This window comes from Sus scrofa, chromosome 7 (genome assembly GCF_054392235.1).
Source record: "Sus scrofa isolate SSC_HxYL_T2T_F1_AM1 chromosome 7, Sscrofa_HxYL_maternal_Yorkshire_Landrace_v2.0, whole genome shotgun sequence".
NCBI classification, from domain to species: domain Eukaryota; kingdom Metazoa; phylum Chordata; class Mammalia; order Artiodactyla; family Suidae; genus Sus; species Sus scrofa.
The window spans coordinates 9,847,739-9,862,773 of NC_139389.1; the positions used below are offsets into that span (position 1 = coordinate 9,847,739).

General features: G+C 52.0%; 1 protein-coding gene and 1 long non-coding RNA gene across 3 annotated transcripts in view; one reads left to right on the forward strand and one right to left on the reverse strand.

The window, feature by feature from the left end:
- GFOD1 (Gfo/Idh/MocA-like oxidoreductase domain containing 1) overlaps positions 1–15,035 on the reverse strand; it is a 119,331-nt gene that overhangs the window by 86,452 nt on the left and 17,844 nt on the right. The gene's annotated exons all lie outside the window — the stretch shown is intronic.
- On the forward strand, positions 6,598–13,599 carry LOC146401188 (uncharacterized). The gene is made up of 2 exons (XR_014809629.1): positions 6,598–6,950; positions 8,468–13,599. It is a non-coding gene; the product is annotated as an uncharacterized LOC146401188 (long non-coding RNA).

Consider the following 15,035-nt stretch of genomic DNA (forward strand, 5'->3'; position numbering starts at 1 on the left):
GCTCCTGCCAGGTCCTGGACAGCATCCAAGCGGCACACGCCTCCTTAGGGATGCTGGAAGCTTGGCAATGAGCAGCTGCACCCGAGAGGTGCCTGGCGGGGGGAGGGAGGGGGCTCAGGTTTCTGACCCCATCCGGACTGAGTTTTACCCCCAGCTTAGCTCACTCAGAAGGCCCTATCGCTAAATCACCTTGGTAATTCCAGACGCCCATTGGGGTTCTGTTTCCTGAGAGGGAAGCCAGCCCCACTCACGGACGCCGTGGAAAACCAGAGAATTGGCCCAGGCAGGGAGGCTGCTGTGGGCGGGAAAGCAATTGGGTCCCTGACCTGAATGAGGGGGGTAGAGACGCCCACCATGCAAATGCGTGTTCCTTCTAAAGAGAAAATCCTCCTGAAACCACACCACAGATTGAAAGGGAATCTTCTGAAACTGCAGTGCAGGCGAAGGGGCACCCTCACCCTAAACAGGAGCAAGCCAGGGTCCTGCCCATTGGCTGTGCCCCACCCGGGCCACCGTGCATCCTGCTTGAGCCGAGGATGCCCACACAGAAGAGAGATAAATTCCCCGGCCACATTTGGCTCGGACACCACACAAAGGGCCACACAGAGGATGAGAAGGCTCACAGAAGGTCAAACTGCCGTTATCTCCCGCGCTTCTGTGTCTACACCGGCCCACCAGAACCGACTGAAAGGGAGGGGAGATGGCCCATCCCAAGCACCCTCACCCACTGGCCCGGTCAGTCGTGGGGTAACGTCTGCCTGGTCAGCCCTCTGCAGGCAGCAATTCCAAATAGACACCATGGGAGTTTCATGGGACCATTCTCCTAGCGTGACCACTGCAGAAGATCCACACTCTGGAAATGCTGCTGGGCACCATTGTGGCATGGCAGGCCTGAAGGCTGGGACTCTCCTGGTTCAGCCCAGCTCCGTCCCGGGGAAGCCCCCTCACCCCAGAACTGCCTCATCCACGATGGATGTGGGTTTCAGGAGTGGTCCATGTGCACCCACCTGCCTCACAGCAGGACCCCAAAGGGTCGAGAGGGCACGAGGCTTCCTATAGGATGGTTTAGCTTTTAAAAAATGTTAACAAGAATTGTCATGACAGAGTAGGTTTATTCCCCCCCCCTTTTTTTTTTTTTTGCTTTTCAGGGCCACACCTGTGGCATATGGAGATTTCCAGGCCAGGGGTCGAATCAGAGCTACGGCTGCCAGCCTACACCACAGCCACAGCAACTCAGGATCCGAGCTGAGTCTTCAACCTACGCCACAGCCACAGCCACGCCAGATCCTTAACCCACTAAGCAAGGCCAGGGATCGAACCCGCAACCTCATCGTTCTTAGGTTCGGTAACTACTGAGCCTCGACGGGAACTCCCCTGTTCCACTTTTAAATATACATTCTTTTTTTTAGGGCCAAGAGTGTGGCACATAGAAGATCCAAGCTGCGTCTGCAAACTTGCCGCAGCTTACGGCAACCCTGGATCCTTAACCCACTAAACAGGACCAGGGATTGAACCCAAATCCTCATGGATACTAGTTGGGTTCCTTTCCACTGAGCCACAAGAGAACTTCCACCTTAATTTTTTTTTTTATTATAGCGGACTTACAATGTTGTGCCAATTTCTGCTGTTCAGCAAAGTGACTCAGTGACACACACGTATGTTCTTGTTTATACTCTTTTCTATCATGGTCTAACCCAGGAGATTGGATATGGTTCCCTGTGCTACACAGTAGGACCTCATTGCTTATCCATTCTAAATGTAATGGTTTGCATCTAGTAACCCCAGGCTCCCTGTCCATCCCTCCTCCTTCTCCCTCCCCCCCCTTGGCAACCACAAGTCTGTTCTCCATGTCTGTGAGTCTGTTTCTGTTTGGTAGATGGGTTTGTGCCATATTTTAGACTCCACATATAAGTATCATCTGGTATCTGTCTTTCTCTTACTGATTTACTTCACTTAGCATGATCATCTATAGTTGCATCCTTGTTGCTGTGAATGGCCTTATTTCCTTCTTTTCTATGGCTAAGATTCCATTGTATATATGTACCACCTCTTCTTTATCCATTCATCTGTCGATGGATGTTTCGGTTGTTTCCATGTCTTGACTACTGTGAACAGTGTTGCTATGAACACAGGGTTGCATGTATCTTTTTGAATTATAGTTTTATGTGGATACATTCCCAGCAGTGGGACTGCTGGATCATACGGTAATTCTATTTTTAGTTTTCTGAGGAAGCTCCATACTGTTCTCCATAGTGGTTGCACCAACTTACATTCCCACTAACAGAAATACACCTTAACTTGTAACCTACGTACTGCAGCCAAACTCTCACCCTTTCTAGAAGGAATCAAGAATCTGAATAAATCTACAGGCAGAGCTCGGTGGCTCTCTTGCTGCCCATGACCAATCCTGAACAGATTGTTAGGTCTTGTGCTTCCTGGACTGGGGCGCCTGCAGCCCGCCCCACCCCACCCACACCAGGCATATGGTAGCCTCCCGGGAATAAAAGTTTTCATATTCAGACAATCACAGGGACACTGTCGAGTAGAATGGAAAGTTCACATGAATTTTTCAAGTAAGAACAGGAGACCTCAGAAATGGGACTGTCCCTGCAGGAAGCCACTGGGCTATGCCCCACCCCCACTCTGGAGGACCCCAGCCGAGGAGTTTGGGGAGCACGGTGCAAGGTACTCCTTCTGCTGACACATGTGGGAATGGTCCCACTTCTCCCTGTTCCCATGCAGAAGAAGCGACTTTAGTGACCCACAGGGGAAAAAGCGAAGGTGGGTTTTTCTGACATAACCACAAAGTGAAAGGGGCAACACTGCCCACAGCACACAGCTGTGCAGACCAAAAACACAGCCGTCCCGCAATGGAGAGTGAGAAAGACGGACCAGGGGAGCTTAACGTCCTGACGTGCTCCCTCCCATCGATCCTGAGTCAAACTTGCCAGAAGCAAAGGGGAACCCGCCGGGGCTTTGAGAGGTGACCCAGATTTCCTGTAATTTTCCAGAGCCTCAGATGGCGAACGGTCTCTACCAAGTACGACAGTGTGTGAAACCGCCCGACGGACAGACAGCAGGTGCTCGGTCAACGTTCGGAGGTGATGATGGATAAGGCTGCGCCAGCAAAGAGCCAACCAAGGAACCTGGCTCCCCCACCCACCAGTTCCCAATACTAGAGGGTAAGGGCCAAGAGGTCCCATTTTTAACAAGCCTCTCGTCCAACCCCAACCCAGGATCCTCATAACACTGTGAGAAAATGATGCAGAAAAAAAAAAAAAAAAAAAAAAGGCACGGCCCAGGGAATGAAGGAGCTGGGACTAGAGGCTGAGTCTGGATGACTTACACTGGATACACTGGATACTTCTCCTATGCCAGGAGGATTATTGATTATTGATGGAGAGCAGGTACTCCCGTCTGTTACAAACACCTGCAGCTGGATGGGCCTCAGAGGAGGGAAGACACCCTCGGTGTACTTCCACACCGGACTCTCTCACGCAGGTTCTTTGCAAGCGGCCGCCGGCCAGTTCTCGCGAGAAAAAATGAACACGGAGCTTCCACAGGCCCCGCCCTCAGTGCGCTAACGTCATTCGCCTGGGCTCCTTCGACGACAGCCTTCAGTCTAAACCAAGAATTATCTATCCAGGCAACAGCAGAGGTTCCACATATGATTCCTGGAGCTCAGACTGGGGTCAGTGGTTCAGAAGGATGCTCGCTTCCCTTCCAGCCGCCTAACCCATCCTACAGGCTGAGGGGCTGGCAGCGCTTTGAGCGCAGGGACCGCACCGCACTCTGCCTCCCCCAGATTTGAAATAAACATGTGTTGAGTCATTGCTGAGCCCAACTTCGGCGATTCTAGCGGGCCTCCCCCACGGCCACAAATTACTGGTGTTGGATGCGAGTTTGGGGAGAGAAAAGGAATTCCATCATTCTCTGGCCAACACCAGCCTCGGCCCTTAGGTTCTGGTTCCCACCTCTGGGTGGTGGCACCGGTCACACCGGCAGCTCTGGGTTCCAGGGACATCGATGGCACACAATGAGTCACAAACGCCCTGGGGCACAGCAGGCCCCTTGAACTTGTCATGCTTGAAGTTGAGAGGCGGCTCAGCAGAAAAAATGACCACAGAGCTTCCACGGGCCCCGCCCTCAGCGCTCTAAAGTCATTCGCTTGGGCTCCTTTGACAACACCCTTCAGTCTAAACCAAGAATTACCTGGCAGGCGAAGCCAAATGGCACGTTCAAATTTTGACTCTGACGGTTTCTGTTTTATTTGGGGGTTTTTTCTGTTCTGTTTTTGTATCAGGTCTACTTTTGATCTCCCAACGTGACTCTTTGGAGGCAAAGGCACCTCCTCCTCATGTCTGGAGTCTTCTTTGCAGCCGCTGGTCCAGTGCCTTGTGTATGGGGGGCCCCATCGATGCTGCTCCCGTGATGATGACTGATACCTTCTGCCCCCCACACTGGCTCTTCACTGAGCTAGAGCAGCTGGGGAGGAGCAAGGATGCCCCGGTTCCACAGGGATGGGGAGCATCTGCCCTCACACACCCAGCCCTGGCCGACCCATGCCCCCATACCCTCTGAGATGTCCCAAGACTGCAGAGCCACCACAGCTGTGATTCCGCCACACAGCCTCAGGGGGCTGTGATGAGCCAGGGGGCAGCCTCCCCCCCCACCACCACCACCCCCCCCCCCCGCCCCCGGCCCTGTTTTTCCATCCACTGTCAGCTCACACCTCCCACCCTCCAGAGCAGGGCAGTACCACTGTGCCCTCACATCGCCATTCCTCCCTCGGCAGCTGCTTCCTGTCAGCTGAATTAGTGAGGGGTGTGCTGGTCTTTTCCCCTTTATCTGCTATGCATGGGGTACACTCTCTCCTTCACCCTGAATTCCCTCTCTTGGACTTGAGAGAGAAAAAAGGCTCCTTCTCCACGGCTCCACTTAGCCCCAGACTCAGCTCTTCCCAGAAAACACACCAGCCAGGCTCAGCCCCCACCAAGCGAGCCGGTGAGCAGGGGGCCGGCCCTCCCAGCTCCCAGAAGACGGGCATCAAGGATGCCCACATGTGCCTCATGAACCATCTGTGTGTACCAAGCATGGTGCAATGACTCACCAATATTCTGGGCTCGGCAGGCCACCGTCAGCCTGTCCGGCCTGAAGCTGAGAAGCAGCACAGCAGCTTCAAGCCCAAACGGCAGATCTGGGTTCTGACTCTGCTGACTCCTGGCTGTGTGACACGGGGCAAGTTACTTAACCTCTCTGCTTCTCCATCTATAAACCAAGACCATCACTTCCTCAGAGTGTGGTGCTAAGAGTGAGGTGAGATGCCTGACACATGACAAATACTGTATTTCTAACAAAAACGGTTGCATCTATGTGCGCTGGGACCTGACAGAGCTCCTCGGTGCCGTCGCTGGACCATTTTGAAACTCCTGTCATGATCTATACACAGACAAAACAACCAGCAAACTAGAAATGCCCCTGGCAGCCTGGGTCATTTAATTCCCGTCCGGGGCTGGTTATTTTGATCCCAGTGTCTGGGAGTCATAAGGTCGGGCTCTTCCTAGAATTTCTGTCCCTCTTTTTACCCCTCCCATTGGAGCCCAAACAAACTGGGCAGAATGTGTCAGCTTGCGTCTGTGCGCAGCACAAAGCAACAGGCTGGAGCTTCTCCACCAGCTCCACCTTCAGCCTGGTCACTGCAGGGGGCCTGCCTGGGACAAGACATGGCTTTGTGAAAAGTAAATAAGCTGAGCTGTGGGCCCCGCCACACCCCACCTCAGTCAAGGTCAACTCTTATTACCGGAACTTTAGGAAGCAACCACCCCTCTGCCCCCATCCTTTCCCAGGTCCCTTAATTTTTTCCAGCAGGGCTCTGAGCTCACTGGAGTAATGTCTTTTCCAATTCCAACCAGAGTTTAAACACATTCTGCACCCCAAACCTCAAATGGGCTCACTCGCTTTGCCAACCCCATACAACAACAGCAACGAAACAAGACTCCAGCCTGATGGTTAACCTCTGCACCCCAATTCCCGCTGTCCCATGACACCTGTCCAGAGAGAGGTTTCCTCCTCACGAGAAGGAAGCAAAGAAAGCAACCAATGGAAGCCAAGCACCTGGGGTTCAGGTCACAAATGCCACCCGGAGCTCAGCAAGTCAGCGGAGACGGGCTGCTAAGGTTTCATTAAGCAGAAAGCATCTCTCTTTTCAACCCATGCAGGTACGTGGGTGAGCAGTTAAGCCACTGAAAGGGAAGAAGGAAAAGCTTTCTTAAGGACCATTTAAAAATGCAAAGCCCATGATCTGTAACGCCGTCCAGGGCACTTAATTACCTGTAGGCCCCCAGTAAGTCGTCAGCCTGGCCTTCCAGACCACCTGACTCTAGAAAGATGGAGCTAGCAGCCTCGTGGGTGTGCAGAGGGTGGGGGCACAGGACTGCACAGCTAGTTAGGTAAGAGCAGGGCAGTGTCCCAATCTGTGCTGCCCATTACCGGAGCCACCAGCCATGTGCGGCTGCTTTCATGTCAATGCATTAAAATGGAATGAAATGTAAAATTCAGTTCCTCATTTGCATGAGCCACATGGCACGTGCTCCACAGCCGCATGGGGCCAGGGGCTCTGGTGCTGGACAGCGCAGAGCAAACCACTCCTATCATCACAGAAAGTTCTGCGGGACGGCGCCCCTTCAGATGGCAGGATGCCCCAAGGTCCTTCCACTGCAGCAGGGTTTGGGTCTGGATTTCAGCAGAGGTATGCCTCCATTAAGCACTGCGAAACTGGGTCACTGGGACAGGGCAGCTTTTCTTCATGAAACAGAGGAGAACAGAAAATACCCCAGAACTTCATGTGCCAGTGACAAAAGGGGAAGTGCCAGGTGATAAGACTTTTTCAATTTCTTTTTTTTTTTTTGTCTTTTTTGGTCCTTTTAGGGCCACACCCACGGCATATGGAGGTTCCCAGGCTAGGGGTCCAATCGGAGCTGCAGCCACCAGCCTACGCCAGAGCCACAGCAATGCCAGATCCGAGCCGCGTCTGCAACCTACACCACAGCTCACGGCAACGCCGGATCCGTAACTCACTAAGCAAGGCCAGGGATCGAACCTGCAAGCTCATGGTTCCTAGTCGGATTTGTTTCCTCTGCACCACGACGGGAACTCCCCAATTTGATTCAATTTTATTTCACGAGCACGTAGCTCTTCTCTATATCGCTATATGTATGGTTGTGTATCTACTGGGCCATGACGTGAAAGCTATTTCTTCCTGTGGGTCAGGGTCCAATCAGACCCCCTGCACGCTACAGTGTGCTGTCTGCAGATATCTGGGTGCTTTCACCCCACTTTCCCCTGCAGTCACAGAGACTAAGGCTGAGTGTCTGCCCCACGGCATCACACACGGTTTCCCTCCAGACCGGATTCTTCCTGCATGCGTTGCCCTGTTAATCCATTTCCCCTGGGCATGGAGCCAGGCAAGGAAGGACCCAGATGCTCGTCTGGGCTCCAGGACCCACACGGGCAGGGGAAAAGGAGAGGGTGGACGGACAGACTCACAGCCGAGCTGGCGCCAATGCTGCGGCTTGTGAAGTCCGGCTCTGCTCCGTTTACAGCTGAACGAGGTTTGTCAGATTATCAACAGCAAAGATGCAGAAGAAATGCCTGAAATCATTCTTGCTCCCTTGGAACATGAGCTCCTCCCACTCTGGCTGCAGCTCAGTCGTTCACGGAGGCCAAAAGCAACTGGAATGTGCTTTCCTTCGTGTGGTGGTGAATGTTACGTGTCAACTTGGCTAGGAGATGATACCTAGATATTTGGTCAAACATTATTCTAGATGTTGCTGTGAAAGTACTTTTTGGATGAGATTAACATTTAAATCAGCAGGCATTCCCGTCATGGTGCAGCGGAAATGAATCTGACGAGGAACCATGGGGTTGCAGGTTCGACCCCTGGCCTTGCTCGGGGGGGGTTAAAGAACCAGCGGTGCTGTGGCTGTGGCTGTGGCATAGGCCGGCAGCAACAGCTCTGATTAGACCCCTAGCCTGGGAACCTCCATATGCCATGGATGCGGCCCTAAAAAGACAAAAGACAAAAAAAAAAAAAAAAAGAAAGAAAGAAAAATAAAAAATAAATAAATCAGCAGATTCTGAGTAAAGCACACTGTCCTCCATACTGAGGGTGGGCCTCGTCCAATCAGTTGAAGGCCCCCAGTAGAAAAAGACAGCTCTCTCCTTAAGAAGAGGGAACTTTTGCCAACAGATGGACGTCACACTTGAACTGCAACATCAGCTCTTCCCTGGGTCTCCAGCCTGCTGTCCTGTCCTGCAGGTTTCAGACTTGCCAGCATCCACAAGTGCACAAGCCAATTTCTTACATCTCTCTCTCATTCATACATACACATTAGACATATACACACATAATATATAGAGGACACTCGATCAATGCGGGTTTAAACTATGTGGGTTCGCGTATATGGAGATTTTTCAATAGCTAAACCCTTAACGGTACTACACAATCTGCCGTAGGCCAAGCAACAGATTCAGAGAACGGTGGATACGGAGGGCCGACCATAAGTTACGTGCAGATTTCGATTATGCAGAGAGTCAGCGCCACAACCCTTACTTTGCTCAAGGGTCAAGTGCATACATGCACACAAATACACACAAACACACAGCCTACTGGTCGGTTTCTCTGGAGAAACAAAAGTTTCCTAGACTTAGACACACTCACAGTCCAAAAGCCTCCTCATTGGTTCAAGGGTCTCGCAAAAGCCACCTCCTCTGTGCAGCAACCCTGATTTCCGCTGCCAAAATAATTGCTGCTTCTTCCAGGCTCGTTTCTGCAGTAGATTCCTGGTGCCACATTTTTGTGGCCCATAATTCTTGTGCCTTGAACCGTGGTTAAGATTTAGATTCTAAATCTTGTTTTTCAAAGCCTGGTCTATAAACCCGTGGGGTTGGTGTCCCCTGGCATCTTATTAGAAATGCAGAATCCCTGCCTCAGACCTATGGGACCAGAATCTACATTTTAACAAGATACGCGGGTGGTAGATACTGCATTAAAGTTTGAGAAGCACTTCGAGAAGCTTTTAAAAATACCAGTTCCAAGCTGCTAGCCTCAAAGATGCTGACGTGATTGGTCTGGGATGCAGACTGTGCACCAGGGTGTTCGAAACCTTCCCAGGCCTGAGAATCTTTGTGCACAAACCCCTCATATCATAAGAGCAGCAACGTTAAGAGACCGTCAGGCTACAAAGTGAGTTAGTATCAGGAAGAGGATTCCATTAGGTCTCCTGTCTGCCTAAAAATGTTTAGGAAAGAGAAAAAAAAAGGTCAATAGGCACTGTCAGCAAATGGAAGGCAAAACCTGGGTCCCGCCCAGCCACTGTCCTGGCCTCAAACCTTCTGTAAAGAGGAGCCAGCAGGATTCTCTATGATACAAAGAAGCTCTCAGTTTAGGCTGGATCCCGGGAACCCCACCCATCGTTATTGCCTGTCAAACACTGAAACCAAGCGTAAATTAGCTCTGGGAAAGACAGGCGCCTCCCTGGAAGAGTGACCCAAACACGTCCTACGTGGACACAGACCCTGCCTTCATCAGCACCTTTTCCTCTGCCGGCCCTGCCTTCTTTGCTTCTGTAATCCCCGTGGACGGCACAGGATGATATTATTGCACCGCTTCATGTGGCCACATGGCCCGGATTTGGTCATCTGAGTTGGGAGGCAACAGCGAGAAAAGATGGGAGGAGTAACCAGAGATATTTTCCTTCCAAACCCCCCAAGTTTATCGTAATAAACCCCGATGAAGCCCACCAATTCCTCTGCCCGGGGCAGGAGCAGTCACACCAGGCTCCCCCCCGCCCCCCCCCGCCAGTTTTTTCCCATCACGTGCTCTCCCTGGTAGGAAAGGTGAGGGGCCCCACCTGGGGCAGACGCTGGCATGAAAAGTGGCGCCACCCAGACGATTGCCCAAGCGTGACAGGGTGACGCTGTCTATACCAGCCTCCTTTAAGCGGTCCCCAGAACCAGTTCTGGCCTGTAGATGCTTGGAGTGAATATCCCTTTGATCTGCTGCTGGCAGGGCAGTCATTCTTGGGCAAAACCACATCTCTCTTAGAGCAACGGTGGGCAACCTGCTTAAGGAGGCACCTGCAGAAAAAACGAACCCCTAACACCCACCGCGCTGATCCATTTGGGCCAGAAGTCACACCAAACCCCACTGAATTACTAGTTTGAGAGCTGGTTGCAGCAGCTACCCATACAGATGTGCTCTCAGCAGTGACTTCAAAGGGAAAAAACCCCACGCCGTCAAGGGCACATTGCCTGTGGGGATGCACGCATGCATGTGTGCACACACACACACTCTCTCTCTCTTAAGTAAACAGCCTTCCCACCAAACCATGCCAGTCAGGCCACTTTGCCCTCAGGACCCATCACCTCCCTTGAAATAAAGGGAAGACAGCTTCCTGGTATAAAAGAGTTGTGTGTGTTTATATAACAGATTAAAAAAATAAGTCAAATTCCCATTGTGGCGCAGGGGAAACAAACCCAATTAGGAACCATGAAGTTGCAGGTTTGATCCCCAACCTCGCTCAGTGGGTTAAGGATCTGGCATTGCCATGAGCTGTGGTGCAGGTCGCAGATGGGGCTTGGATCCCACGTTGCTGTGGCTGTGGTGGAGGCCGGCAACTGTAGCTTCCATTCGACCCCTAGCCTGGGAATCTCCATGTGCCGCAGGTGCCGCCCTAAAAAGACAACAACAACAACGAAAAGATAATCAACCACATGACAGAAACAGTAATAAAACAGCACTTAAAAATATTTACCAAATAAACTAACTCTGCCCACTTAGTGTCAAGCCTTTAGAGTGAGTGGCTGGAATAGAGCCACCACGTGGGAAAACTCTTATAAACCCACCCTGGCGCCTGCGTTTTTACAGTGAAGGTAATGAGAGTCTAGGGAGGGGAGGTCACCCGCCCAAGGTCACAGCTAAGGAGCTGGGCTGTCGGGACAAGAATCACCTGTCCAGGCTCCCAGGCCAGCACCCTCTGGCTGCACCCTATCACCAACCACAGCCCAGGAAGGAGCTCCGCCAGAGGGTGATGAGTTTCCCCAGAGCGACGCCTCTGAAGCTGCTCGCCAGCCGCCCCAGCACAGGGCGAGCAAAAACGTCCTGCAAAGGGAAGGGGAAGTGAAAACGGGAAATGTCCCATTGCACCTCCATCTCCTTGGAAGGCTGAGGCCAACAAGAGCTTCACTTCCCACTCCGGGGGAAGGCCAGGAGGCAGAGGAAAAGGACGGGGCTGCCCAGCGCTTTCCAACAGCGTTTGGGCTTTTCGGAATTCCAAGTCAACTACAGGCAAGAAACCAGGGCTTCTCCCCAAATCTGGAGTCACTTCCGATTATCTTCCTGAACAAGAGCAGAGCTCCAGACCCTAATGCACCCACTGCCGCTTCCTGGAAGACTGCCTTCCCCCCTCGGCCAATGCTGGACTAATTTTTACACATCACAAACGCCTGCACGAGCCTGGGGACAGCTGTCCCAGATTTAAAGGCTCACAGAATGTTACAACTGAAGGGTCACTCCAACAAACATTTTCTCCCCATGCTACTGTCTCTTTTGAGAGAAAAAAAAAAAAATCCATGTACTTTTTTCCATGAGGACAGCCTTTTTTACAAATTGAAAATTTAGAGAAGAAAAAAAAAAAAACCACAATCCCACAACCTCATAATAACCATCATTGGGATTTTGGCTTATTACCTGCCAGACTTCAATGTCTGCACCAGTATGTGCTTTCAACATGCCAAATACCGCGATATACAAATACTTCTGTATTCCTTTTCTTTCTAATAAAATTCCCCCATTGCTTCAGTTTCCTATACATAATTCCAATGGCTACTGAGTATTTAGTCAACCATATTTACCGTATTTACCTAAGTGCCCCCCCTACCGTAAAACACTTACGTTTGTTTCTAGTGTTTCACAATATAAATAAGGTTTCACGGAACACTATTGGGCGTGCAGGTTCTTGCATAGTGATTATTTGAGGTCATTTCCTTAGGAAGGCTGCCCAGAAGCCAACCTCCCATCTTCCTCACCGTTGGAGAAACAGAGGCCCAGAGGGATGAAATGTCTGATAAGGTAAAAAGAACACGCTCTAGCAACCTGGGTTCAGTCCTGATCAGCTGTCAGCGATCAGCCGTGTGAACCCCAACAGGCCATGCAACTCCCCTAAGACTGCATTTCCCTCGGGCGCTGGGGGATGGGTCCCTCCAAGCCCTGTCACGGTGTCTCTGTCCACCGTGCCATACGGCCTCCCATGACACGGCTCCCCCCTGTTTCTCTTTTCACATCAGCTGCTCAGGACAATGACAGAGTCAAAGCTCATCAGGAGACCAGACTGGTTTAAACACGTGGGGGCTGTGCAGCCCGGGCCAAGGACTTGTGACCCGCGATGGCTGAATCGGCTGTTTGTGGCCCGGTCCTTGGCACCGCTTCCTGAATCCAGGTCAGCCGTGGAATTCCACAGCCCTCGCTTCATCTCTGAGCGTGCTGACCATAGCGCCCAGTGGCAGCAATAAACACACACAGGCCTGGGCGCAGGGCCCTCCCGAACTCAGCCCTGCGGGGGAGGGAGCGGCCTGAGTCTCTGCCCAGGGCTCTCCAGGACAGGACAGAGGCCACTGGGCCCCAACCACACCCCCGTTGGACCCCTGCGGCCCAGGGCACACCGCATCAATGGAGGACCGCCACTCCCTCTGCCTCATCCACCCAAGCGCTGGCCGTTTATGTGTGGCCTCCTTTTTCTTTTTTGGCAGTTCTCGGACCAGGGGTCAGATGCCAGCCGCAGCTGCGATCGATGCCACAGCTGGCAAAGCCGGGTCCTTTGGACCTCCTCTTTGGGGCCACTTTGAACAATGAGTTAGAATCAGTAGAGGAGGGAGGACAATGAGAGCCACGCTTTCTCAACCTCGCAACATCCTGTTTGACGCCCGCAGTTGCCCAGCTATTGTCCCCTCTGTAATGGAAGGAGACGATGATGGGAGCGCCGCTCAGGCACCATTTCCCCCTTTTCATATTTCGTCTGTAAAAACCCTCCGGCCTCTGTGGCTGCGGTGCATGGATTCTGCAGCATACTGTGCTGGCGAACACACAGCGCTGGAGTCGGGCAATTCTCGGTTGAATTCCGATTCCCCTTCTCCTTAGCTGGGTGACCCGGACGAAACACCCCATTTCACAGAGTCTAAGCCACCACGGCAAAGGCCTAGGATGACTTTTACCTGCTACCAAGAAAGAAAAGCTGCTGCCAATTAAACCATGACCCGGCATGCATTGTAGGTCATGTTCCTGGGTTAGGTGTTAAAATGTAAGGGAAAAAACATGTGTCTTGGATTCAATGATATGTGATATTGAACCTCTGTCCAGTTAAACTTCTCTCTTCTAAGATGGAGAGGCTAATTCCTGTTGCAGCTCAGACGATGAAGAACCCGACTCGTCTCCATGAGGATACGGGTTCAATCTCTGGCCTCGCTCAGTGGATCAAGGACCCTGCATTGCCGTGAGCTGCGGTGTAGGCTGGCTGCTGCAGCTCTGATTTGACCCCTAGCCTGGGAACCTCCATATGCTGCAGATGTGGCCCTAAAAAGAAAAAAAAAAGAGAGAGAGAGAGAAAGAAAAAGAAAGAAAGAAAAAAAAAAAGATGGAGCCACTAAATGCCCCCTGAAGGCTGGTGGTGAGATGGGGGTGAGCGGACACGGCTGTGCCTGACTCTGGCCCTGGGGCACAGTTACGAACTCGACAAAATGTTAGTTTGCCATCTTATTTCAAAAGGGATGGGTGGGTTTTAGATAGATTAGAAGCTCTTTTAAAGACCATATCTTTATGTCTTTGGCCTCTTGGCAGCCCCTGTGACCTAGAAGAGTGCCGTGCACCTTCTAGGCACTCAACAAATGGACAGTGAAGACAAGCACCAAACGGGTTTAAAAACGAACACATGCCCACTCGGGGAACCCGTGCTGGAAGATGCGGCCATGGCCATCGCCCTGGCTCCCCCCACACCTGGAGGTCATGAGCACACCTGTAGCATCCTGGGTTGTGGGGGCTGGAAAGGAGAAAAGCAAATGCCAGGTGCCTGTGAAAGTCCCCAGGCGACTCCTGCCCACAGACCAACGCAACACCCTCATGGTACCCGCAGGCCTCCAGGGGAAAGCTGGGCTGCCTCTGTGCCCCAGATGTGAACAGCTGTGCATATTAAGTGAGACAGGCTACACCCCCCGGGCGCTAAACCTGTCCCTGGGACTCTCAGAGCAGCACTGTGCACTGTAAACAGAAGCCCCGAGTGGGTGGTGCTGGAAGGAGCAGGAGTGCAGACAAACAGCCACGTGGCATTGGTTATCTTCCCCCTGAAATATTTACCCCTGCTGTGTTTTTCCTCCTCTGGGGCCCCAGCTCTACTGGGAATCGGAGAGAGCATCTCTTTTGCCATCACCCACTTGCGATGCGCGGAGGAGGTGAGAGGCACTGCCCACAACAAGCGTAAATGACAAGTCATCCAAAATCCTGTCGGTGCCCCTGACGTCAGTCAAGAGACATTCTGGGGGAGGCACATGTGTGCTCACACCCTCACCGCCCCCTCGGAGCTCCCCATTAGCTGCAATTTCACAGTCCCGGTTCCCAAAGGACGGCTCACACAAGTGGGTATCACTTTCCCAAAGTTAATGGGACTTGAAGGGGAAAAAAAAGCAATAATAATTACCAAAACAGTAATTACTTATCCACTGAGGCTTCATGCTTTCGTGCCTATGGAGCCTCTCCCCTCCGGTGAAGGGAGGACAGGGGGGAGGGGAGACATCCCACTTCCCTTTCTACAGGATGATATCAAATTCAGTTTGGGGGTGTGGTTTTTTGTTTTTTTGGAAAACTTGAAAAAGAACTTTGCCCTTTGAAATAGAGCAATGAATGGCGTTCCTATGGTGGCTCCATGGTAATGAACCCGACTAATATCCATGAGGACGTGGGTTCAATCCCTGGCCTTGCCCACTGGGTT